This window comes from Rhinopithecus bieti, unplaced genomic scaffold, assembly GCF_001698545.2.
Source record: "Rhinopithecus bieti isolate Rb0 unplaced genomic scaffold, ASM169854v2 scaffold_30785, whole genome shotgun sequence".
In the NCBI taxonomy this organism is placed as follows: domain Eukaryota; kingdom Metazoa; phylum Chordata; class Mammalia; order Primates; family Cercopithecidae; genus Rhinopithecus; species Rhinopithecus bieti.
Genome location: NW_016813379.1, coordinates 820,103 through 844,871, shown reverse-complemented (window position 1 = coordinate 844,871; position 24,769 = coordinate 820,103). Strand labels below are relative to the sequence as shown.

The 24,769-nt window shown below is 41.3% G+C and overlaps 1 long non-coding RNA gene across 1 annotated transcript in view; it reads right to left on the bottom strand.

Moving 5' to 3' along the window:
• The window catches only part of LOC108512765 (uncharacterized), a 50,258-nt gene that overhangs the window by 13,148 nt on the left and 12,341 nt on the right, over positions 1–24,769 (bottom strand). The window contains exon 3 of the long non-coding RNA XR_001880687.1: positions 18,517–18,617. This is a non-coding gene — a long non-coding RNA (uncharacterized LOC108512765). The remainder of the gene's footprint in view (positions 1–18,516; positions 18,618–24,769) is intronic.

Below are 24,769 nucleotides of genomic sequence, written 5' to 3'. Positions count from 1 at the left end.
AAAGTGGGTGAATCTAAGTCATTTTCTCCTACTGAGAAGAAAACTGAGACCTATGTGCCATAGAAAGTGTGTGACAGAATCATCATCCCATAAAAAGCCCACAGGAGTTGGTTGGATCTTTGTAGATCTTTGCATAAATGCTAGGATGGGAATTAGCATGAAAAGTATAACTGCAGTTTTTAAACCTTATGCAAACTTTGTGAAACTGAAAAGAATCTCCAAAACGTATAATGTCTTGTAATACAAATATCCTAACCCAATTTAACTGATAAACTAAAAATACAGAATGTTTAAGCAAAGTACATAGCATATCATATATATGCATTTTAAGAGCAGCTACCATTTATAGTTATTCCTTATACAAAAAGCAGTTTAATAACCTTTTAGGTGCTTGTATAATCTTTTGAAAATCAACACTCCTATGAAATAAAATCTATTAATTATCCCCTATTGTATAGATAAGGAAGCAAATTGATACATTACAGTGATGTAACTTGTTTAAGATTACCAACTAATTATTATCTATATAATTCCAGAGTAGGATTGCTTTGTGACTTTCATAAGCCCTAGGTACATTTGCTTTTGTGGGTGCCTTTCTCAATGAAAGATACTAAAGGTTACACTTTATGACCAAATTGGTATAAAAATGAGTATAATTTAGGTCACATTATATTCAATTTTGAATGGTCTTTCTGCATGATTTGACATGATCATGAAGTCTTTCTTATTTAAACTGTTTATGTATAAACTAATAAATATAAACTTTAGTTAATATAAACCAAAATCCACTGTAATATGTCAAATTATATTGATAATTTTTTTGAATACAAAACCAGTCTTTGTATTCCTGGAATAAACTCTTCTTGGTTATGGTATACTTTTATATGGATGAATTCAATTTGCTAAAATTTTTTTAATTCTTGAATCTCCGATAATGAGAAATATTGGTCTATAGTTTTGTGTTTTTGGCATTGATCTATGTCTATGTTTGATCTTAGTGTTAGGGTAATGTTCGACTTATAAAATGAACTGAATCTTTCCTCTCCTTTTAATATTTGGAAGATACTGTGTAGAATTAGTGCTATTCTTTATTTCTATTTATTTATTTAATTTTGAGACAAGAGTTTCGCTCTCGTTGCCCAGGCTGGAGTATAATGGCAAGATCCGAGCTCACTGCAACCTCCACCTCCTGAGTTCAAGCAATTCTCTTGCCTCAGCCTCCTGAGTAGCTGGGAGTACAGGTGCCCGCCACCACCCCCAGCTATTTTTTGTATTTTTAGTAGAGATGGGGTTTCACCATGTTTGCCAGGCTGGTTTTGAACTCCTGACCTCAGGTGATCTACCCAGCTCGGCCTCCCAAAGTGCTAGAATTACAGGCGTAAGCCACCGCACCCGACCCTAGTGCTATTTTTCAAATGTTTGGTAGAATTTGTCAGTAAAACCATCTGGAGCTAGAGATTTCCTTTTCAGCCATCTAATATGTATTTATTTTAGCTACTGTACTTTTTAGCTGCAGAATTTCTATTTTGGCTCTTTTTTTAATACTTTCCAAACCTCTCTTAAGATCTTTGCTTATTCATTTACTTTTTCATCTTTTCCTATACATCCTAAAACATTATTATAATAATATGTGTAACTCCTTGTCTGCTTGTTGCAACATCTAGTTACTCTGTGTTTTTGTTAAATTATTTTTTGATGATAGATATTATCTTCTTCACATCTCATAATATTTTCCTGTATTAAATTGTGCATACAATTACAATGGAGACTGAGTTATACCACTTTTTGTTTGATTTATTCCAGTAAGTATGAACTCTTTTCTATGTGTGATACCTAAATTGAGAGAGTGATCATTTACATTTTATTATGAGATAAGTTAATTTGGGATTGGACCCCAGCATTAAAAAGTCAAATACATTTCTGGTTAGCATGATTCCCAACTTCCAGCTCTGTGGCTGTAGGCACTGATGATTCTGGGTTTGCGTCTCATTATCAGTGTTTGATCCTGAAGCCAGTAAGGGGTTGGGCCACAGTTATCACCTTTGGATTGAATGGGTTAAGGCCAGTTTCCAAACCCGAAGAATGTTTGAGAGTGAATAAGTTCTTTCTTGGTTTTGGTCCTGCCTGCACTGTCAGTTCACAGCAAAATTGTGGAGGGGATAAGTATTAGAAAGAATAATTATTCAAGCCAACTATTACTGCATGAGGAGTTTTTCTGAATCTAATCTGTCGCATCTGCTCTCATGATCGCCATTAGTTCTACAGGTTCCTCTGGACCTAGTGAGGGTAAAACTTTCTTCTCTCTCTGCCTGTACACAAACCCAACCAATTACTCTCCTCCCAGAAGATGCCACTAGCTATTGCTCACCTATGAGGTCCTATCTCTCACTGTGAGTTAATTCTTCAAAGCTTCCTTACACACACTTTTCTTTGACAGTCTGATAGGTAATATGATGGTTAATTTTATGTGTCAACTTGACTAGGCTGCAGGTTGCCTGGATAGTTGATGAAACATTATTCTGGGCCGAGCATGGTGACTCACGCCTGTAATCCCAGCACTCGGGGAGGCTGAGAAGGGTGGATCACTTGAGGTCAAGAGTTCAGGAGCAGCCTGGCCAACATGGCGAAACCCTGTCTCTACTAAGAAAATGTAAAAATTAGCCGGGTGTGGTGGCATGCACCTGTAGTCCCAGTGACTTGGGAGGCTGAAGCATGAGACTTGCTCAAACCTGGGAGGTGGAGGTTGCAGTGAGCTGAAATCTCACCACTCTACTCCAGCCTGGGAGACAGAGTGAGGCTCTGTCTCAAAAAAACAAACCAAAAAAAAAATTATTCTGGATATGGTTATTTGGAGATGAGATTAATGTTTGAATTGGTAGACTGAATAGTAGATTGCCCTCTGTAATATGGATAGACATCATCCAACAGGTGAAAACCTGAATAGAACAAAAAGGCTGACCCTCCCTCGAACAAGAGGGAACTCTTCCTGCCTGACTGCTTTGAGCCAAGACATTAGTCTTTGGACTCAAACTGAAACATCACCTCTTCTTGAGTCTTTAGACTGCCAGCTTTCAGACTGGAACTTACACGATCAGCTTTCCTGGTTCTCAGGCCTTCAGACTCATACCAGAAGTGCACATTGGCTCTACCAGGTCTCCAGCTTATTGAACACAAATATTGGTCCTTAGTCTTTATAACTGCATGAGCTAATTCCTTATTTTCTCTCTCTCTCTCTTTTTTCTTTTTCCATATACACTTTAATGGCTCTGTTTCTCTGGAGAACCTTGACTGACAGAGGTAAGTATATGTTATATGCTATATTTCTGGCATTTTGTTTTGTTTTGTTTACTGTGAGTGTGAAAGTCTTCTGCAATGTTCAATGTCCTAATCGAAAGCAGCAACTCCAAACTCACTTATTTTTGTGCTTAGTCTTTATTAAATAGGAAAATGTATGGAGAGGTTAAGAGTAAAAGAAAGACACTTATGTAACAACAATAGAGCAATGATAGATAGGTGATCATATAGGGAAGGAGATTCATATTTGGTTGATGTATTAGTCTGTTTTCAAACTCCTATGAATACACTACCTGAGACTGAGTAATTTATAAAGAAAGGAGGTTTAATTGACTCACAGTTCCATATGGCTAAGGAGGCCTCAGGAAACTTACAATCATGGTGGAAGGCAAAGAGGAAGCAAGGCATGTCTTACATGGCAGCAGGAGAGAGAGAGAAAGAGTGAGGAAATGCCACACTTAAAACTGTCGTCTCTCCTGAGAACTCACTCACTATCAGCAGAACAACGTATAGGGGAAACGACCCCATGATCCAATCACTTCTCACCAAGTCTCTCCCTCAACACCTGGGGATTACAAGCAAGATGAAATTTGGGGGGGGCCACGGAGCCAAAACACATCAGGTGACCTGTCATGTCAAATTGAATTACAATTAGTGATCAAAATGTTGAGAGTTCCAAAACTACATACTTGGAAATATTTAGCAGAGAGAAGAGAATAACCAGAAAATTAGAGCTATTTTTAAATGACCATAAGACTGTCCTTACATAAGATGTTAGGTTTGTTCTTTGTTGTTCTAGAGAGCAGAACTAAGTCTAATGAGCAAAAATTTAGGGAGGCCTATTTTAGTCTCAACGAATTCATCCAATAAATGTGCTTTGAAAGGCTACTACACGACAATCCCTGTTCATGACACTTGAGATAACGTCCATTGAACAAAGAAGATAAAATTCCTGCCCTATGGAATTTACAGTCTAGCAAGGAAAATCTAAGTAATGGGAATATAAGAACTCAATGGAAGGAAAATAACTTGTCAAGAGTGGGAAAAAATGACTCTTGAGTAGCTGAGACTCCTGGCAGAATCTTGATACTTGTATAGCATATTTTGAAGGAGATTCCTAAATCAGAACAGATTTGAGTCAGGTGACCTCTGAGGTTTCTTCTCACTGTGAGATGCTCTTAATCTTTAACAATATAAACTACCTACAAAAAATATCATGGACTTTGCTATAAGCATTCTCTGAGAATTAGACTGACTTAATTTCTTCCTTGGATGCCAAAAGAGGGGGTTTATCACTCTCAAACAGCCATTCTATGGCAGTAATTAGGTTCTTACACATCATGTGCCACACAGACACTCTGCTTGGCCACCTTCCATCTGTCCTTTATATCTTAGCTAGAAAATCACTTCCCCTTTCACTGATCCCTAATGCTAAATTAGATCCTCTTTACAGTGTATTTTACCCTTTACTTTCCCTGCACAGCACTCATCTCCATTTGTAATTTCACCCCCTCTATGTGTGATTATTGATGCAGCATCTATATCCCCACGAATCCTCAAGGCCCATGAGAGCAGGAACTGTACCTGTTTTCTTCTCCACTTTATGTGCAGAAGCCACCCCTGTCCCTGACACAGGACAAAGTGCAGTGAATCTATATTTGGTGGTAAATGATAGGTGAATTGAGCAGGATATCTGCAGAACAGGAAATTTTCATCTTTAAGTTATCAAGAGTATTGGGTGATGGTTTCATTGTGTAAAGCCACAGAGAAAGGAAGGAGTTCCCCAGGACTGGGCTTTTTCACAGATTCCTCTCTATTCTTATATATCTAGAACTCTGGAATGTCAGAGATGCAAGAGACCTTAGAATTCATTTAATGCCTCGTTTGCAGAAAAGAAAAACCTGAACCTACAGAAAGGAACAGGCTATGAATATGCATGAATCCATGGATACACAGGGCGCATTTCAAGAGCACTTTCTCAGAAATATTTGGGCACACACACACACCACACACACACACACATCCCAACCCTCTCAAACCATCCAACTTAAGTTTTAAATTCATCCTAAGCTGTTGATCCGAAAGTGGCTAAAGATGGGAGAACAGGGGGAGGGGGTGTTGCTGGGCTGGTGCGGAGCCAGGGGCCTCACGGTGGCGGAGTGGGGCGGGGGCTGGCGGCCCTCACACGCCCGGGGTCCCGGGGGTCCCAGGTGCTGAAGGAGGCCGCAGGGCCCGCCGCGCGGAGCTGAAATGCTGACAGGCCTCTGACTGCGCTGGGCACCACAGTAACTTTCCGAAACCTCCCACGGCGGGGTGGGGGAGGGGAAACCCAAAATCCCAAATATAATTTAATTTCCAGGGTAAACATTTTCCTGTGAAAATGGCCAAGGCGTTCCTCGAGGCGAGGCGGCCCTCTTCGGCAGGACCACACTGCCCCCTTGAGCATCCCGCGGAAACCCTCCACAGAGTCGCAGAAGCAGTGGACCGCGTCCTGGGAGTCCGCGGGGAACCCGGATGGAGAGACGCTAGGACCGGGCTGCACCACGGAGAGAGAAGAGGCTGAAGTGGCATCTCTTCTCAAGTGGGCACATAACCAAAACATTAATTATTAGGGACGTTCCGTTTATCTTGAAAGACCTGTGAGCAAAGTGCACTACTGGAAGTGGTCAAAATAAACATCTACTGGCTGAGCTGAAGGCTAAAAGGGAACCCTGCTCTAAAGCATCTTCCCTAAGATCCTGCTCCAAGGCCCCAGCCTGGCATGAAATGGGTCAATTTCTTCAGCATTTATTAAGTGTTTAGTGCATGTTAGAAGCTGTGCTAAATCCGTGATATATGTCTTTTTTTTTTTTTTTGACATGGAGTTTTGCTCTTGTTGCCCAGGCTGGAGTGCAATGGCACATTCTTGGTTCAATGCAACCTCCACCTCCCGGGTTCAAGGGATTCTCCTGCCTCAGCCTCTCAAGTAGCTGGGATTAAAGTATGCGCCACCAAGCCCGGCTAATTTTTTGTATTTAGTAGAGACAGGGTTTCACCATGTTTGTCAGGCTGGTCTCCAACTCCTGACCTGAGGTGATCACCCGCCTCGGCCTCCCAAAGTGCTGGGATTATAGGCTTGAGCCACTGTGCCCGGCCTATATATTGTTATTTAACCTTTATAACAACCCTGTGAGTTGGAAGTTACCATTTTCTGGATTTTACAGAGGACAAGGACAAAGACTTTGAGAGTTTCAGCAAGTTTTCCGTAACTGTATCAGTAAATGGCTGAGCAGGGATTAGAGTTTAGGTCGGTGGGACTATACTGGAATGTCAGGGAGAACCCAGATAATAATTCTGCCTGTCCGCTCTATGAATTTGGGCTGGTTACCTCTCTTTCTCCAGACCTTCTATTTCTCCTCTGTAAAATGAAGGTCCTGCATTAGACCTCAAGGGTTAAAACTCTAAGCTTCTATGAATCTATGGCATTGGCTTAACAGGAATTAGTTCAATAGATTGGCAAATCAGAAGCACCGAAAAGAGCCTCAAGGCGGGAAGGTTTGGACAAGCAGTAGTGTAGCAATGGAGGTCAGCTTTGCACAGGACACAGTGCTGGGGACCCAGAGCCTGGGCAAATGGAATGGAGGCATAGAGAGAAGAGCCAGGTCCAGATGTGTGTCCTATAATTGCACAGATTTCACCTGCTTTCTAATTTGGACACAGAATGGCCTTGCACAGTTAGAGTTGTTAGCTGGTCCATCTTAGATTAAAGACAAACTATTCTGCCATGTTACAAGGTGATAAATTACATGTATAGTACGATGTCTATGCAGGTTGGAGTTTATATGAAAACAGTGGGGATGTAGCGTTTACAAACTGTGGAAGTAAATGGAATTGAAAAGCCATTTATCGCTTCCTCTCTCAAATATGTCTCCTGTGGGTTAGGGAGAAAGTCAGTAGGATCTCATGGTAAACTGCTGACCCTGGAAAATTGCTTCTTAAAATAATAGTTATAACTTACTGAGCTCTATCTCTGTCACTGACATTAGTGTAATGATTGCCAGAAAGTTCCCAGAGTCATTACCTTGTGGATATTGCAATATTTGAGACCTTCAGTGCTTCAATTTAATTTCACATACACACATATACATTGAGCCACTATATATACTAAGCACTATTATTCTATTCTAGAAGCTGGGGTAAGAGATCATTTCAATTTTACTCTCAAGAAATTCCTTGTCTTTGGCATAAGAAACAAAAAGAGCAACTGTTAACATTTCAAGCTGGTAAGAGCCATGAGAGAGGTTTGCCTGAGGTCTTACGGGACTCAGATCCCAATTCAGTCTGACTGAGAAAGAAAGGTTAAAAGAACTATGCGGAGGAAGAGATAAATCCAGTCTGGTGGATGAGGGCAGGAAGAATGTTCTAGACAAAGGAACTATCGTGAGCAAAGACACTGCTGCATGGAACACTACGGTTTATTCGTGGAACTGCATAAAGCTGTTCCGGCAGCAGGAAGGATGCCTGTGGGACAGTGGCACAGGATAAGTCTGGAGAGGTAGATGTGGGGGGCAGATCAAAACGACTTCCTAGTGCTTCATAAGCCATTTGAATCTTATCCTAAAGGAAATGTGAGACCCCTGAAGGATTTCATGCAGTGCAATCATCCTTAAATATAATCAGAACATATTTTAAATGACCTCATGGATAAGACCTGAAAACAAACAGGATCAAGACTAGAAGAAATAAGATAATATAACATTATTATAGTATAAAATATTATAAATATTATATATTATTACATGTCATTAATACAACGAGCAGTTAGAATTCTTTTAGGCTGTTGACAATTTCTGGACTTTACCATTGTAAGATGGACTGGGTACGTGTAACAGAATCTGTACTTGATTTTTAATGTGTTTACAGGGCCATAATAGCATCTATGAATCGGTGCCTTGGGTTTAGAACACTCTCTTACAAACAGTAAATAATTCAATTTTATTTGTGTCTTCTCGGCTTCGGCAGGACACCATCACACCATCTGTGCTTTCCATTTTGCAGTTAGTTGGTCTTCTCTAGTTAGACACAACTAACTGCACACAACTTCTACAGTTAGTTGTGTCTTCTCATGTTGCAGTTAGTTGGTTTACAATCAGAAACAATATTCCCAGGGTTGCAGACAGGAGGAGCCCTCTTCTATCTGCTGCTGCCTCTATGAAATTCCAGCATCATTTTTCTGGTTTTCATTTGGAAACAAAGCCACTAAAGAGTATCTTTGAAGAGTCTGAAATCCATAAAACAGAGAGCAAAAAAACTGAAAATAAAACCAGAAAACTTATTTGTTCTTTCCCTTGAGTTCTTGTGCAGACTAGGAATTATGATGCAACCTGACTTGCTGACCATAAATTGTCCAATTTCTTCACGCCTCCAAGCTGACGCCAACCTGTCATCAAGATCTGGTCTTGATTTCTCCAGTCTGGTTCTTCACTTTTTAAACTAAAGCCTGGCTCTTTGCAGTCTCTTTCTGATTAACTTAGGCTCTGGCTTTTCTCAGTCAGATTTCTGCCCACTGAAGAACTGATATAACAATACAGTTTCCTGGGACTTCCAACATCTCAGTGAAAATACGGCAATGGAAAAAACACATAACTTAAACCAAACACTTCCCATTTGCTCTGAGGTTCAAGAGCCAGTCCTGGATAATATACTCCTGTACCTATTCAAGTATAACTTCACTGTAGAATTTCCTGACCCCCTTATTTAAAATTGCAACCTGCCACCATGCCTCATTCCGTTTGCCCCACGCTAATTTTTTGTGTATCTCTTATTGTAACTTGTTTATTATAGTTATTGTTTATTGCCTATTGCTCCCCCTAACCCCAAAAATACAAAGTTCACAAGGACAAAGACTTTTTCTTTTTTTATTCATTGAAGTATTTTAAGAGTATATGAAAGTACCTTGTGCATAATACATATTCAATACAAGTTTTCTGAATATGGGAGGTGTACTTATATTTTTTCTATATACACACACGCTTACATCTATATTTCAATAAAGAGAATTGGCTATATAGGTAGGTAGAGGTGAAGAGGTAGGTAGGTAGGTAGGTAGATGGAGATGCTTTTGTGTTTATGTGGGAGTATAGGAAAAGATATAAGGAGAGAGAACATTAAAACAGATTCAGTCAGAGTGAGAATCACCATGTCATATCTCTAGACACAATGATTTCTGTACAAGTAATTAGCATACCCAATCTAAAAATTCCTTGTGGAATCACAGAGGAATGATCGGAATTGAGATTCTTCCAGGAAATCCAGGATAGTCTCTGTGCTCATTACTTAGATCTCACCCAAGGTATGATGGACCCCTCCTCACTTGGAATATCCACCTGAGATCCAGAATAATAGATCCTAGAGAAGCTTCGAAACCATAGACCTTGGCATTAAAGAGGTAAAGGAGAAAACTGGAGAGCTCTTCTCAGTGGCAATACCAAGTAGTAGTGACTCAAGAAAGTTTTATCGCATCTCCATTTCCAACTCAAACTCAGTAAAAATATAATCTGCATAAAAGCCACAGTAAGACTTCAATTAAAATATTCTGAGACACCTTCATGCTCACTCAACTCTGTCAAATCCTTCTCACCAGATGGCTACCCACAACCTCTCCTCTGTGGAAGTTCCACAATCACATTACTACTCTTCTTCTTTCCCTGCATGATCCACAGCCTGTAGTGTAATCTCCAAGCTGCGAGCCCATCTAGTACCAATGTCTCAAGTGCTTCAGTAATCAGAGTACTTGGAGAGCTTTAATTCTGAAAGGATGCTACTAATGACATGGATTTCCCTCTAAAAATCTCCATGTACTATAATTTCAAGTCTTTCTATGTCTCTTCATCTTTTTCTGTTTCTGTCTCTGTCTTTCACAAAACACATACACATACATATCAATTACAGTAGTCCCTATCTTGTTCTATATGGGAGATATGTTTCAAGGACCCCCAGTGAATGCCTGAAACTGCAGATAGCATTGAACCCTATTTATACAGGTTGAGTATCCCTTATCCAAAACTCTTGAGACCAGAAGTGCCTAGGATTTCAGAGTTTTTTGGATTTTGGAATATTTGCACTGCTTGAGCATCCCAAATCCAAAAATCCAGAATCCAAAATGCTCCAATGAATATCATGTTGGCAGTCAAACCGTTTCAAATTTTAGAGCATTTCAGATTTCGGATTTTCAGATTTGGAATTCTGAACCTTGTACTCTTGTTTCTTTTTCTATACATATGTACCTATGATAAAGTTTAATTTATAAATTAGGCACAGTAAGAGGTCAACATTAATAACTAATGATAAAATAGAGCAATTATTACAATATGCCACAATAAAGGTTATGTGAATGTGTGCTTACACTCTCACTCTTGCACTCTCTCTTTAAATACCTTAATATTTTTGGATTGTAGTTGACCATGGGCAACCAAAACCATGGAAAACAAAATCATGGATGTGCACTACTCTATAGGGTATTTTTCTGTGGTCTCAGTGAGCCCATCATTCATTTCTGGTGGTTATAGATGAATTTGGAATAATTATCTACATGGATGTAAAATCCTGTTTCTGCAACTGTGGATTGGAATTATACAAGCTTTATTTTACTTTTTCAAGTGAAGTGTACAAAGATACAGTTTATTCCATCTTCCCTCTGGGGAACCTACATATTCATGTTGTATGTGATGAGTGTGTTGCTATGGAAATAATTATGGCTTTACATTAAGTAGCCAGAAAGCCAGCAACAAGAAAATTGGTTTTATTTACCATTCAGTCATGCATTTCCACTCCCACCCTGTCCCAGAAGACTCTATGCCCTGAAGTTTTCCAGAATTCCTTGCTACAAGAATGGTTCAGCTATGACCACTGGATGGCCACTTTTGGCAATGGTGGGTGGTGCAAAATTTTTAAAAATCTGTTGTTTTTTTTTTTCTTTGCAAAAATAAAAAGATATTCATCACTTTAAACTAAATTAAGGATAGGAATATATATTCCAATGGATCTCACCTTGAAAATGTGCTTCAGTGGTTGTTTGTCACCAAACCTTTGACTTCCTATAAGGACACTGGTCCTGCACCCCAGTTAGCTCCATGCTTTTCCACCCTGGGTGGTCATTAGAATCCCCTGGAGAAACTTTAAAAACCTATAGATATCTTGTCCCTATATAAACCAGGCTCCATGGGGTTGGGACCAGGCATCATAACTTTTCAGAAGTTCCCCAGGTGATTTTAACATTCAGTGCAGGGTTGAGAAACGTGGAATTAGTTGGTGGGTAGAAACCTCCCCTACCATCAAGTTGGCTTTCCATTTGACGTTCCTGCTATTTTTATGAAAGTAGTTGGAATCCTGGCCCAATAAATAGCACTTATTGCTGACTGCTCACTGCAGCCAGGGACTTTGCATACCTCATCTCAACAAAATGTTGAGATGTTCCCCTTTTACACAAAAAGAAATTGAGGCTCAAAGGGGTTAAGCAGCAGCAGCGATGGAAAAAAAAATCTGTTAAGTCACTGCTGCTACTCTTTACTAGAGGATTAAAATGACATATGATAATCGAAAAAACAAAGTCAAGAGAGATACAGATTCTATCTGTGCTCTCCTATGGATGTTCAGTGTGAATGTGTATGTTTTGGTTTGGTTTGGTTTGGTTTGGTTAACCATGAGCCTCAGCTTTCCTCTTAGCAAGGTGACAGAATTAGATCAAATGCCTTCCAGTTTCCCCCCAGCCTTAGTATCCTGTATGCTATGGTTGAAACTGCACAGCCCATAGAAACAGATAGACTAGCTTTTTAATACTGGATAGGTTAAATAGCTCATTTATGAACTCTGTAATCTCCAATAAGTACACTTCTTTGAGCTCCAGTTTTCTTTATCTTTAAAATGAAAAAATAAATCCGAGTTGTCTTCCAGATTGTAGTGAGGTCTAGGATAATGTACATAAAGTGCTTGGTTCACATTAGATATTCAATAAAAGCACCATTTGATATGTGTTTATTCAGTCACTCTTCATTCAATAAATATCATGGAAGGTCTTTGAGATTCTGGGCTACGATGATGAGCAAAAACCAGTGCTAAGTTTTCCCTCACGGAGCTTACAATCTGGTGAGGAAAGAGACATTAACTGAGACAAATGGCGAATTGCAACTGCAACAAGCACAAACATGAAGCTAAGAGATGCTATAGTAGGAGAATTTGACCTGGTCAAGGAAGTTAAAAGAGGCTTCCTGAGGAAAGTGAACCTTTAACTGAGATGAGATGTAGGAATAATGTTAATAAAACGATGAGAATAGGGCAGAGGGGACAGTAGGGATGACCTCTGTGGCAGATTTCACTGTGGCTGGAGCAGAGATGAATGTGGTTGAGAGTGGTTATTGACCAGGCACCGAATGGGGCTTGCAGGCTGTCTTAAGCAATTCTGTCTGAAGCTTACGAGCAAAGAAAGTTATTACAAGATGTTAAACAGGAGGGAAATATGATTAAATTTGCATTTTTTTTTTTTTTTTTTTGTTCTCTTTTGTTTGAGACAGGGTCTTGTTCTGTCACCCAATCTGGAGTGCAGTTGTGAAATCATAGCTCACTGCAGCCTCAATCTCCTGGGCTGAAAAGATCCTCCTGTCTCAGCCTCCAAGTAGCTGGGACTAAAGGTGCATGCTATCATGCCCTGCTATTTTTTTTATTTTAATTTTGTAGAGATTAGGTCTTTCTATATTTCCCAGGCTGGTCTCAAACTCCTGGCCTCAAGCGATTCTCCCAGCTATGGCCTCCCGAAGTGCTGGGATTAAAGGTGTGAGCCACAGCACGCAGCCTGCAGTTTGAAAAGAACACTCTGGTGTGAAGATAAGACTGGCAGGGAGTCAGCAGAGTGAGGCCAATGAAGTGAATGAAGAGGCAGTTATCCCCTGGGCAAGAGAGATGATGCTGGCTCTGTCAGAAGATGGAGAGATATGATGGATTTGAGGATGTAAGGGGGATAAAATAGACAATTTTGGTAAAGGATTTGGAGTGAGAGGGGGTGAGGGAAACAAACAGAAAGGAAGAAATAAGATTCTGGATTACAAAACCAAATGAAAATTGGCACTATTTGCCAAGACATATGACCCAGGTTGGGAGTTTTATGGGGTAAAACGGCATTGAAAAAGATGATGAGATAGGTGTTAGACATGTTGTGTTTTAAGTGCATCCAAATCTTCTAAGAGGCACATTTACTAAAGGCAAGTACCATTATAGGTACTCAAGAAAGGAAGTTTCCCGGTGATGATCAACATCACACAAATACAATCTAAGAATCTTGTGCACTCATTCTTGTGTCTCCCCAATCCATTATGCACACGGAAGCCAGAATGGCCTTTAGCAATGCAAACCCATTTAGGTTGCTATTGTCAGAAATCTTGTTATTACCACCCACTGATTGCAGCATTGTCTAAAGTTCTTCATGTGGCTCACAAGGCTCTCCCTCATCACTGGCTGCACCTCCATCCTTGAGTGAGCTCATCTCACTTTCCTTCTACTCATTGTGTCCTCCATGTTGTCATCCTTTCATTTCTCAGATATGCCAAACTCCTTCCTATAACTACCATATCTATGATCAAACTCTACTATATCACCATACAACCTTCACCTCACCAGACTGGTACTGTTACTCCTCCAAGATTCTATTTAAACACCACAGTCTCAGGGACACCTTCTCTATTCCCTGCTCCACCATAGACTAGGTTAGACTCCCTTGATGTACATTCCCCCAGCACTCTCCTTTTCGCTGCCTATCACAACAGGAAGTATAGAACATTTTGTATAATTTTGGCTTATGATTAGTCACTCTTACTAGAACAAGGGATATGTATTTATTTCTTATTGATGCAGTCTTAGCATGGAGGTGACCAATGACAATTTCATGGGAGAAGACAATGAAGCTATAACTTTGTCTTCAATGTGTCCCAGGAAGAAACAATGGCAGGACAAAGGTATAGGATTGAAGCCAACACATATTCAGAAACATACTTGATAGTTTAGCCCTAGGCCCGGGAAGAACTTTAAGGAGAAGAATGCTGTTTTGGTGAAGAGTAGCAGTCTGTTTTGCTGAAGATAACCCAGGAAGTCTCCCAGTTCTGCAAAGAATATGCCTTAGGTGGCCACTGAAGGAAAGTGCTTCAAAGAGATAGATGAGGCAAGGATAGAGAACATCCTTCACCTCACAGTCAGACAGAAGCCCACTGACTCAATCTTGTCTTTGGAGCACTTGGTATGTTCAATGAAAAAATAATTAAAGACATAATGCTGGACTAAAGCATTCTTTTTTAGTTTCTAGTATACACAACAAGTATCAGTTGCCAAAGGTTTTAGAAAATGTTTTAGGACTAAAAGTATGTAATTTATGAAATTCTATCCATTAGGTTATGTCATTTCTTATGAATTGGAAAATATTAATTATGTCATTTGATTGAATTTTTATGAGTAAACACCTTGGTTGAACTCGTAAGGCACTCATTCTCCTACTTCTCCTGCAGGGTGGGAAAAAAATAAGTGAACCTACAGGGTTGGGTCATGTTATACCACAATAGGCATGTGCTAGCCTATTGCAACACAGAAGAATAAAGAATCTAAGTTGAGGTTGAAGATGCACTAGACACTTCTTATTTTTGCCTTCCCAATATCAATCTCCCATTCAGCAAGTGTTTTGTGGGCACACTTGATTCAGACTTAGCTGACTTCAGCCCAAATCTCCAGGACAGGACACATGACCCAGTTGGAATCAATTAAAATAGTATATTCCCTCAGTTTTCATTACCGGTAAATAGGCAGTCTGTGGTCTCCCAACTCCTACTGGGACTATCAAAAGAAAGACATACTACTAGTCACTCTGTGGTCAGACCTCAGCCTGGCACTTCAGGTAGCCACCTGGTACCAAATAAGAGAGCCTGATGGAGGTTTGGGACAGTTATAAGGAAAGCAGACCCATGGGATAAAGGAAACATTGTCCTAGTGACAATGTCTGAGTTTTTACCAACTGTTCTTGAAGTGAGACTATCTCTACATTTTATATTCTAAGCTAATAAATCCTCCATATTTAAGTGTCTGTCCCTTACAATTGGGATAATTTGAAACTGGCTATAGCAAATAGTAAAGGATATCAAAATGCAAAGAATGATGAGGCCAGAAGAAGTAATAAGTCAATAAGCCAGAAACAAAGTGGAAATCAGAAAATGAGGAAGGAAGATTTTTAAGCCAAAGGCGAATGGCTGTCATGGACCAAGCTAGGAAAAGTGGAACTGCAGGAGGTTAGGCTTTTGTGGTGCTTGGAGCATGGGACAGGTAGCAGTTCAACATGCATGAAAGGGCTAAAGAATACTGTATTTGCTGCCATAATGAAGTCCCATGAACTGGTGGCTTGGGATGGCAGGCATTTATTGTTTCACACTTCTGGCGGCTGGAAATCTGAAATTGAGGTGCTGCTAGGTCATGTTCCCTCCTAAGTATCTAAGGGAGGATCCTTCCTTGCCTCTTCAAGCTTCTGGCAGCCCCAGACTACTTAGCTTGTGGCAGCATCACTCCAAGCTCCACCTTCAACTTCCCATGATTGTCTTCCCTCTGTGTCTCTGCATCTGTGTCCAAATTTCCCTCTTCTTATAAGGCCATAATCACATTGGATTTAGGGCTCACCCTATTCTAGAATGACCTTATCTTAACTCATTACATTTACAATGACCCCATTCCCGGATAAGGTCATATTCTGAGGTACCTGGGGCTGGACTTCAATATATCTTTTTGAGGAACACAACTCAACCTATTACAAATACTGACTTGCCTAAACCCTTAGAATGACCACCTGGGAAATTTATTCTTTTGCATCCCTCTGCTCCCCTCCTCTTTTTCACATCTCTTCCACCATTCAATAGAACTCTTTCTAATTACTTTCTTATCCAGGATCCAAGCTGTCTGTCTATCAGGTTAACTTTCCAGTCCTCCCCTATTTTCAGAAAACTCTACCTATACTCCATCCACACCATGACACGCATGGGGGTCCCAAAGCGCACGTTCCTACACCCACACACAAGTGATGGACCTCAGGTGAAAAGCTGGTCCTACCTAAGCTAAAATCCCCTTCTAGGAACTTAGAATTGAGACTGGGAAAGACATGTGGGCTCTTTCTTGGTGGCTAGTTCTTTTCCACTTAGGAGTTGCAGGCTGTAGCCATTTTTTCTCATATGGACTACGAGGCAGAGAAAGCCAGTATTGACACAGGGAGGGGAACAGCACACACTGAGGCCTACTGGGGGTAGAGGGCAGAGAGAGGGAGAGCATCAGGAAAAACAGATAATGCATGCTGGGCTTAATACCTAGGTGATGAGTTAATAGGTGCAGCAAATCACTGGGGCGCATGTCTACCTATGTAACAACCCCGCACATCCTGCACATGTACCCCAGAACGTACAATTTAAAAAAAATAATAATTTTAAAAGGAGAGAGAACAAAACTGACTCCAAGACTCCAAAAGCAGAGTAGATACAAGCGACAACCAGGGGTGCTGTGGGCTACTATGCTGTAGTTTCAGTCAGCTCCTGAGACTCAGGGGCTTTCTCCTTGTGCTTGTGTTCTGTGAGATACGCCTCTTTCATTATTCTAATTCACCTACATTTTGTAAGTCAGCCTTCAGACATAAATAAGTTATAAATACATTATAAACATACTGTATCAAAATCTGCTATTAAGGAAGTTTCTGATACGGTTGTACACACTGATATGCGAAGGATTTGAAGGCTCAACATGTTTTATAGTCCAGGATAATCTAGAGCTAGAAGTCTTAATCCAAAGATATGAAACTAAAGAAGGGCAACAAAAGGCGGGAGGCAAGGTCTTGCAGGGGGAATGAGAATATTCCAGTTGCTTCTAAATAACATTGTGCAAAGAGAATTCAAAATTATTAAGTGGTTCTCAAACTTGAGCATGCATGAGAGTCACCTAGGAGGCTTGTAAAATACAGAGATCTAGGACCACCTCTGAATGTATGAACTGGTAGATTTGCACACAAGCGTTTGCCTTTCTAACAATTCCCAGGGTGATTTGATGCTGTTGGTCTAGGGTACATACTTTGAAAACCACTAATTTTGAAGTCTGGCATTGGGTAAGGAAACTGTGCCAGGCGGTGCATGCGAGCACTTAAAAACTTTTCTTTGTGTGGGAGGATACTTCCCTTATTTGGACCAGCACTGTGAATAAGTTGTTCATTTTTGAAAAGCCTTTAGAGAAATTCCAAGGAAGTATGTAGAAGGCACACTTTAAGTTTCCTTGCAGATTGTTCCTTCAAAAGTATAAATTTTAGAGGTTACTTGTATTCAGAAAAGATGCTGGATTCCAAGCCTGAGAACTTTGCTTCTGTGTTTGTACTTGCTGTGGAACATCTTTGGGTCTCAGGTTTCTTATCTCTCAAATAAAAGAATCGAATTACTTTATCTCTTAGATCACTCCTGGCTCTAATATCCTCACATCTATGATGTTGCTCAAATATTGCTCCTGAAACTCCCCTGAGTGATATTCCCTAAGCAAACACATTCAAAGACCATCTCTAACCACCTCAGTCCACACCCCTCTGAAGGACAGAGTGGAGGTGAGTGTGAAGCACGCAGTACTTTGCAGTGTTTTCAGGGAACATATGACAAAAGTTGAACCAAGAGGAAACTGCCCCAGAAGAGAAGGGTGGTCTCTTTAAACTCTTAAACCATTTACACTGAATTGTGCTGAAGTTTTTGCAACCATTTAAAGCCCCAAAATCCCTCAACTTAGCTTGGGGTGCTGATCAAAACAAATGAGATGTTGTAAATCATACTCTAATGTCCAGGGCCTAGCAGAACACAGGCAATATCTGATATCCAGCAAAATTCTTTTAGCTCATCGAACATATTGATCAAGAGAATATTCCCTTGTGCCCAGAAGGCTCAGACAAGACACAATTTGATAGACATACGTGTAAGCCATAGCATTAGGGATTACACACAGCAGCTCTCAAAGGCCTAGGGGCATAATACATTGCATCAAGTTGGAAAACACACTCAGATTGAAGCCATAGATGCTCCTTCAACCAAGTATTCAGGCATTCTTGCCTTTGTAAGAACTGCAAGCAAAGACAGAACACCACCAATGAGTTTGCAGGTGAGAGACTTTAAAAACTGGGAGTAGAGATAAAAGGAGAGAAGAACAATTTGCTACCTGTGTTCGTCATTCCAAGTCTTCCTGGAGCAGAAATTTCTCCTCTTCTTTTCCCCCTTCAAACGTCCTGAGGCAGTAGCCATTTTAGAAGAAGGATGTATCTGGATATTAAAATAGTAAAAATAATAATAGCACGTTACTTTGTGCAATCAGCATTCTAGGGACTAAAGAACACAGATAATTGAGACACAGAGCTTTCCCTCAAGGATCTCATATCCTCACCTGAGAGTGAGCTTTCAAAATATACCTGCGACAGCATAGTGACAGAGCTGTTGCGGTGTGCAGAAAGGAGAGAAACCCAAGCTTGCTTGGGTGTTTCTATTTTGTTGTTGTTGTTGTTTGTTTGTTTGAGACGGAGTCTCGCTCTGTCGCCCAGGCTGGAGTGCAGTGGCGCTATCTCGGCTCACTGCAAGCTCCGCCCTCCCGGGTTCACGCCATTCTCCTGCCTCAGCCTCACAAGTAACTGGGACTACAGGCGCCCGCCACCACGCCCAGCTATTTTTTTGTATTTTTAGTGGAGAGAGGATTTCACCGTGTTAGCCAGGATGGTCTCGATCTCCCGACCTCGTGATCTGCCCGCCTCGGCCTCCCAAAGTGCCGGGATTACAGGTGTGAGCCACCGCGCCGGGCTAGGTGTTTCCGTTTTGATGGCAAAATGTCTGTTTGGCCGGGCGCGGTGGCTCATGCCTGTAATCCCAGCACTTTGGGAGGCTAAGACGGGCGGATCACGAGGTCAGGAGATCGAGACCATCCTGGCTAACACGGTGAAACCCCGTCTCTACTAAAAATACAAAAAATTAGCTGGGCGTGGTGGCACACGCCTGTAGTCCCAGCTACTCAGGAGGCTGAGGCAGGAGAATGGTGTGAACCCGGGAGGCAGAGCTTGCAGTGAGCCGGGATCACACCACTGCACTCCAGCCTGGATGACAAAGCAAGACTCCGTCTGAAAAAAAAAAAAAGTCTGTTGGACTAAAAGCAGTTAAAATATTCCTTTTGTAACCAAGGTGTCCCTGTCAGCTGCTGAAGAGGGACTGCTGAGATACCTGGTATCAGGCTGAAGTTCTACATGGGTGGTGGAGGGTTTTTCCAGGAAGACAACTGTGAGCATAATGCTGATGATTTCGTTCTGAGGCTTGTGCAGTTCTTACGGAGGACCAACCATGCATCAGCTATACTGGAATCCCCTGGAGTATTTGTTAATAACTCAGACCCTAGGGCCTCTCCTCAGACCCAGAGAATCAAAATGTCTATGAGAATGATCCTTACAAGGGAATGAAAGGCAGAAGTATCATGAACATCTTTCTTCATCAACCCCTTAGTTGCATATTCTACATTAAGAAGGCTAGATGCAAAGAGGTGATCAGAATTTGCAGCTTTCTAAAGGCTGTAGACTTTGCCTCTTCTTTACCCTTCTAAGACAATGAGAAAACAAAAGTGTATATTGCTCTCTGAAAGGTATAGGAAGAGTCAACATAAGATATAGACCCCTGGTTTATAGTTAAAGGCAGTAAGTTTGAAACACACTAGGTAAAATAGGTTTCTTTACTGCCAGAAATTTTAGAACATTTAACAGGTTTATATGTATTGTCAATACCTAAGAGGCTGTGCATCAGTCAAATTCAGCTGCAGATAATAAAACCACTCTTATTTTAATTAGCGAGGGATTTGATACAAGGAATTGAGAGTTTATAAAATTGTTGGAACACTGGCATGCAAGCTCCATGCTGGGCCTGCAGGAATAATTTTCAGAATCACAGCAGAGTACTGGCTTGCTAAGGGAACTCAGTTACGATCCGGAAACTGCCACAGGAATCATTCCATGACAGTTAAATAAATGTCTCCCTGCCTGCTTACCCCAGTTTCAAATTCATGTCTTATCCAAATGCATCTGACTGGTAGCCTAATCCTATCTGGAACTCTAGTGCAAAGGAGTTTGGGAAATACAGGGCTTAGATAGTAAACTTGATGTTGGAACAGATGTTGAGTGAGACAATCTATTGTCTACACCACAGGCATGCCTGGTACACAACATTTTCTGAAGTTATTTAAGGACACAAAACCATTATTTCTAAAGAAGCCTCTTGAAAAGCAAATGTTTCAGGGAACACCCTTTCACACATACTAACCCAGGTCTGTCTCCTCATTGGCAAGGAGAGAAGCTGATGCCCAAAGAGGTTGGCTACTTGGCTGATGCTACCCAGCGAATTAGCAGCAGAACAGGGAGGGCATGGAGCCAGGTGTGACCCTCCTCAGTTGTCCAGCCCTGCTTCTTGCACTGCAAAGTGCCTTTGCTTCACTTTTAAGGAAGCTTGAACTGAACTCCTGAATTATGCAACAACAGAGCAAGCTAATAAGCTCTCCTGAACCTCCAATTAAGTAGAAGGATAATTATACCCTGGAGTTAGGAGAGCAGCTGAGACTGTGAGTATTACAGGAACTGTCAGCTACTGAGTCGCTTTTTAAACCTGGTGTTTCACCCTTGCTGCTTTTGGAAGGAAAGTGGGAGGAGAAGAATAAAACCTCTCAGTCTCAGCCCACTTTGGACAGCCGATATCGATTGAATGGGCTCTTCTCCTATTTGGGCAAAAGGGAAGAAGCCTGCTGCCCCTGCCCTGCAAACCTGGCAGGAAGAGAAGCCGGCAAGAGGGTTTTCTGTTAGGAACACATCTGCCTTTGTATTAGTTTTGGCCTCATGTTTTCAGCCACCCCTCTGAAATCTAATTTTTCTCCTGCAGGACTGTTATACTGCTGCCTCGCAGCAGCCGGCCTTACACCAGGTTCATGTGCCCCTAGGCATGTCTAAGCCTTCTCCCAGAAATCTGATTTCATTATGGCAACCTCCATCTCCCCAACCCCTCAACTAAAGATTAATTTTTCTCTGTGTTTCCCTGCTCAGCACTTACAAATGTGTTTGTTTTGCACTGTCTTAATTATTCTGATTTATTAATGTCACATGTTTTTCTACAGTGTAATTGCAGTCCTCCTAAGATACCTCAGATTATTAAAAAATAAAAGCAGTTGTTCCAGTGGTGGAAAGGAAACCATCTTTCAGATTCACACAAATGATATTATTTTTCCTGTCAGAATTTGGAATTTTATCAGCCAATTTTCATTTTTAAGGTGACAGGTACAGTTTTCATGTAGCAAGCAGAAAATGATAAAGTAGTTGATCAAAACTGACAAAACCTAAAGCTAAAAGAAAAAAATCGCTGACTAGCCAGAAAATCACACCCAAATCAACATGCTCCTAGTCCATCCACAAAAATTGCAGTGCAGTTAAAAATTGTCAGAGGTAAACAGAAAAACAAAACAGATAACAATGTGGCAGTCAGACATTCAGTCACAGCGGCAGAACTTTCTACTCTATGGTTTTCAAACCACCTCCCCCTATCCCGCAGCACAGTCAAATCTCCTGGGAGCTTGGAATAGCTCCCTGATGCCCAGGTTTTAGCTCAGACTGATTAAGTGGAGATCTCTGGGGGTGGAACCCAGACATTAGTATTTTTAAAGCTTTCCAGGGGGTTCATATTGTACAAGGTTGATTGCTCATTACAAATTCTCATCAACAGGATTCAAGTAATATAAATTCTTACATTTAATTCAACATGCTACAGCTATTTGGTATCATAAAAACACAGACAATAGGAGACATGCCTGAAATGCTTTACAAGCATAAAACAATTTGCAAAATAAAAAAGCAATTTCACATCTCATTTAATCTTTCCATTAGCCCCATGACTCATGGCCCTTTTTAATAAATGAGAAAGCTGAAGCTCAGAAAAGCTGAATGCATTGTCTGATACCATAGAACCAAACATGGAAACACGAGCCACCATCTGTGGATTCTGACAACAGCACCCCAAACATAGAAAGTTTTTTTTACAAGCTTGTAGAAGGTGTGTGTGTGTGTGTGTGTGTGTGTGTGTGTGTGTGTGTATTTAAGTTATTATCCAAACTGTATAGATGAGGCAGCTGAGGCTCAGAGGTGGTAAAAGATTGGTCAGGATCACACAGTTTAGGCAGGGAACAATGGTTCAAGCCTATAATCCCAGCACTTTGGGAGGCCAAGGCATGTGGATCACCTGAGGTCAGGAGTTTGAGACCAACCTGAGGTCAGGAGTTTGAAACCCCATCTCTACTAAAAATGCAAAAATTAGCCGGGTGTGGCGGAATTCACCTGTAGTCCCAGCTACTCAAAAAGCCGTGACAGGAGAATCGCTTGAACTGGGGAGGCAGAAGTTGCAGTGAACCGAGATCGCACCATTGCCCTCCAGCCTGGGTGACAGACCGAGGCTCCATCTAAAAAAAAACAAAAACAAAAACATGCACACACACACACAGTTTATTAGACCTTAACACCTATAACTCTTCTACCAAACTGATTCACTAGGTGAAGTGTAAGTATGTCTTTTTTTTTTTTTTTTTTGGCACATATTGGCCTTTGAAGCTCCTTTCTGCACCTCTTGAGCATGTCTTGGGCAAATCTCAACCTGTGTACCCACTCAGGTTTCATAAAGTCTGGCTTAACTATCAATCTCATCTTGAACTCAGCCCTACTGTCTCCTCTTCTCTCTCCAGTGCTAGTTTTCCCCATGGCTCTGGTCCTCAGTGATGATTATTGCAGAGGTCTGCTCCTTCGTTCCTGGGACACTTTCTCCTTCTGCATCTCTTCCATTTTTAACATGTAGGGGACTGGGAAGAAGACTTGAGGGAAAGGAGCAAGAAGCTATTTTTCTTGACTGGGGCCATATCCGGCACTCCTTTGACTTTTATGCCCATTGAGAAGCAGAAGTCCAAATATTGGTTTCCTTAACGTGATTCACGCCCACTTTGCAGAAGGCCCTGCACTGCTGTGTGCTCTCATCTTGCCCCCTCCCCCATCTTCTGCTATTGTCTACAGCTCTTACTACTGGGCTCCCTCACCCAGAAGCCAGCCCTTTTGGGCACTGTTTTGGGTTAAATTGCTCTCCACCCTCCCCCACACAAAGACACACTGATCTCCATATGTGTGAATGACTTTACCTGGAAACAGGGTTTCTCTAGATGTCATCAAGTTAAGATGAGGTCATTAGGGTGGGTCCTAATCCAATGACTGGTGTCATAAAAAGAGGAAATTTGGAAATAGACATACAAAGAGAAGAGAATGCCATGTGAAAGCACAGAACAGAGGGAAGACAGCCATATGAAGATGAAGGCAGAGGTTGCAGTGATGCTGCCACAGGCCGGGAATGTCTGGGCAGGCAGAAACTGGAAGAGGCAGGCAAGGGTTCTCTGCTAAAGGATTCAGTGGGAACACAGCCCTGCTGATGTCTAGCCCCTGAAACTGTGAGAGAACACATTATTGTTGTTTTAAGCCACCTAGTTTGTAGTACTTTGTTACAACAGCCCTAGGAGGCTAATACAGACACTGTTCTGCCAAAATGTTCCAGTCCGACTACCTATTCCTTTCTCACATAAGAAACTTACACCTCCTTGTTTCTCCAATTAGTTACAGAAGAGTTTAGCATACCTATTTTCTGTTCCTTTGCTTCCCACCACAGAGTGCCCCTAGAAAGTTTCCTGCCTTCAAAATTTTCCAAGTGAGAAGCAGTACCAGGCACTCTATTAATATACACCCTTGAACGCAAGCAGCATAAAATTCAGCTCTATCAAAAACTATTCCATCATGCTTACTTTGATGGGAGTAACAGTGGTTTTACAGAACCTGCATCCTAATAAGCTTCTTGCCAGGGAGAAATAAGCTAAGCCCCAATTCCTGCAGGTCCTCTCTCTGACTCCCAACAATTTCTATGAGTGGTTTTCTCAGCACTTCCCTTAATTAGCCTGGACTTTCATTGAGAAAAGAAAACACCTGTAATCTTTTCCCAGAGAGGCGGAATGGAGTCAGTTCTTATCAGGAACACGGGATGCTCCTGCTAACCCTCTAACCCCTGATCCCAGTGATGTCTCCTCTAATGGGGAATGTTCCAATTTTAGAGACTGTGGTAGGCTGATAACAGCAAAACAAGTTCTGCTACCCTCTTAGTAAGTCCTGCTGGGATAAGAGTAGCAGATCTTTTTAAAACATAGGTGTTTCAGATAATGCTGTGTAACAAGAAGCCCCAAAATCCAGTAGCTTAAGTGTTAAAAAGACACCATGCCATCAGCTGGGCATTCTTGTTTCTGTGGGCCAGGCTTAACTGAATTCAGCTGAGCTTACTCATGCTTCTGTGATCAGCTGTGGGTGGCAGGAGGCTGGCCGAACATTGAACTA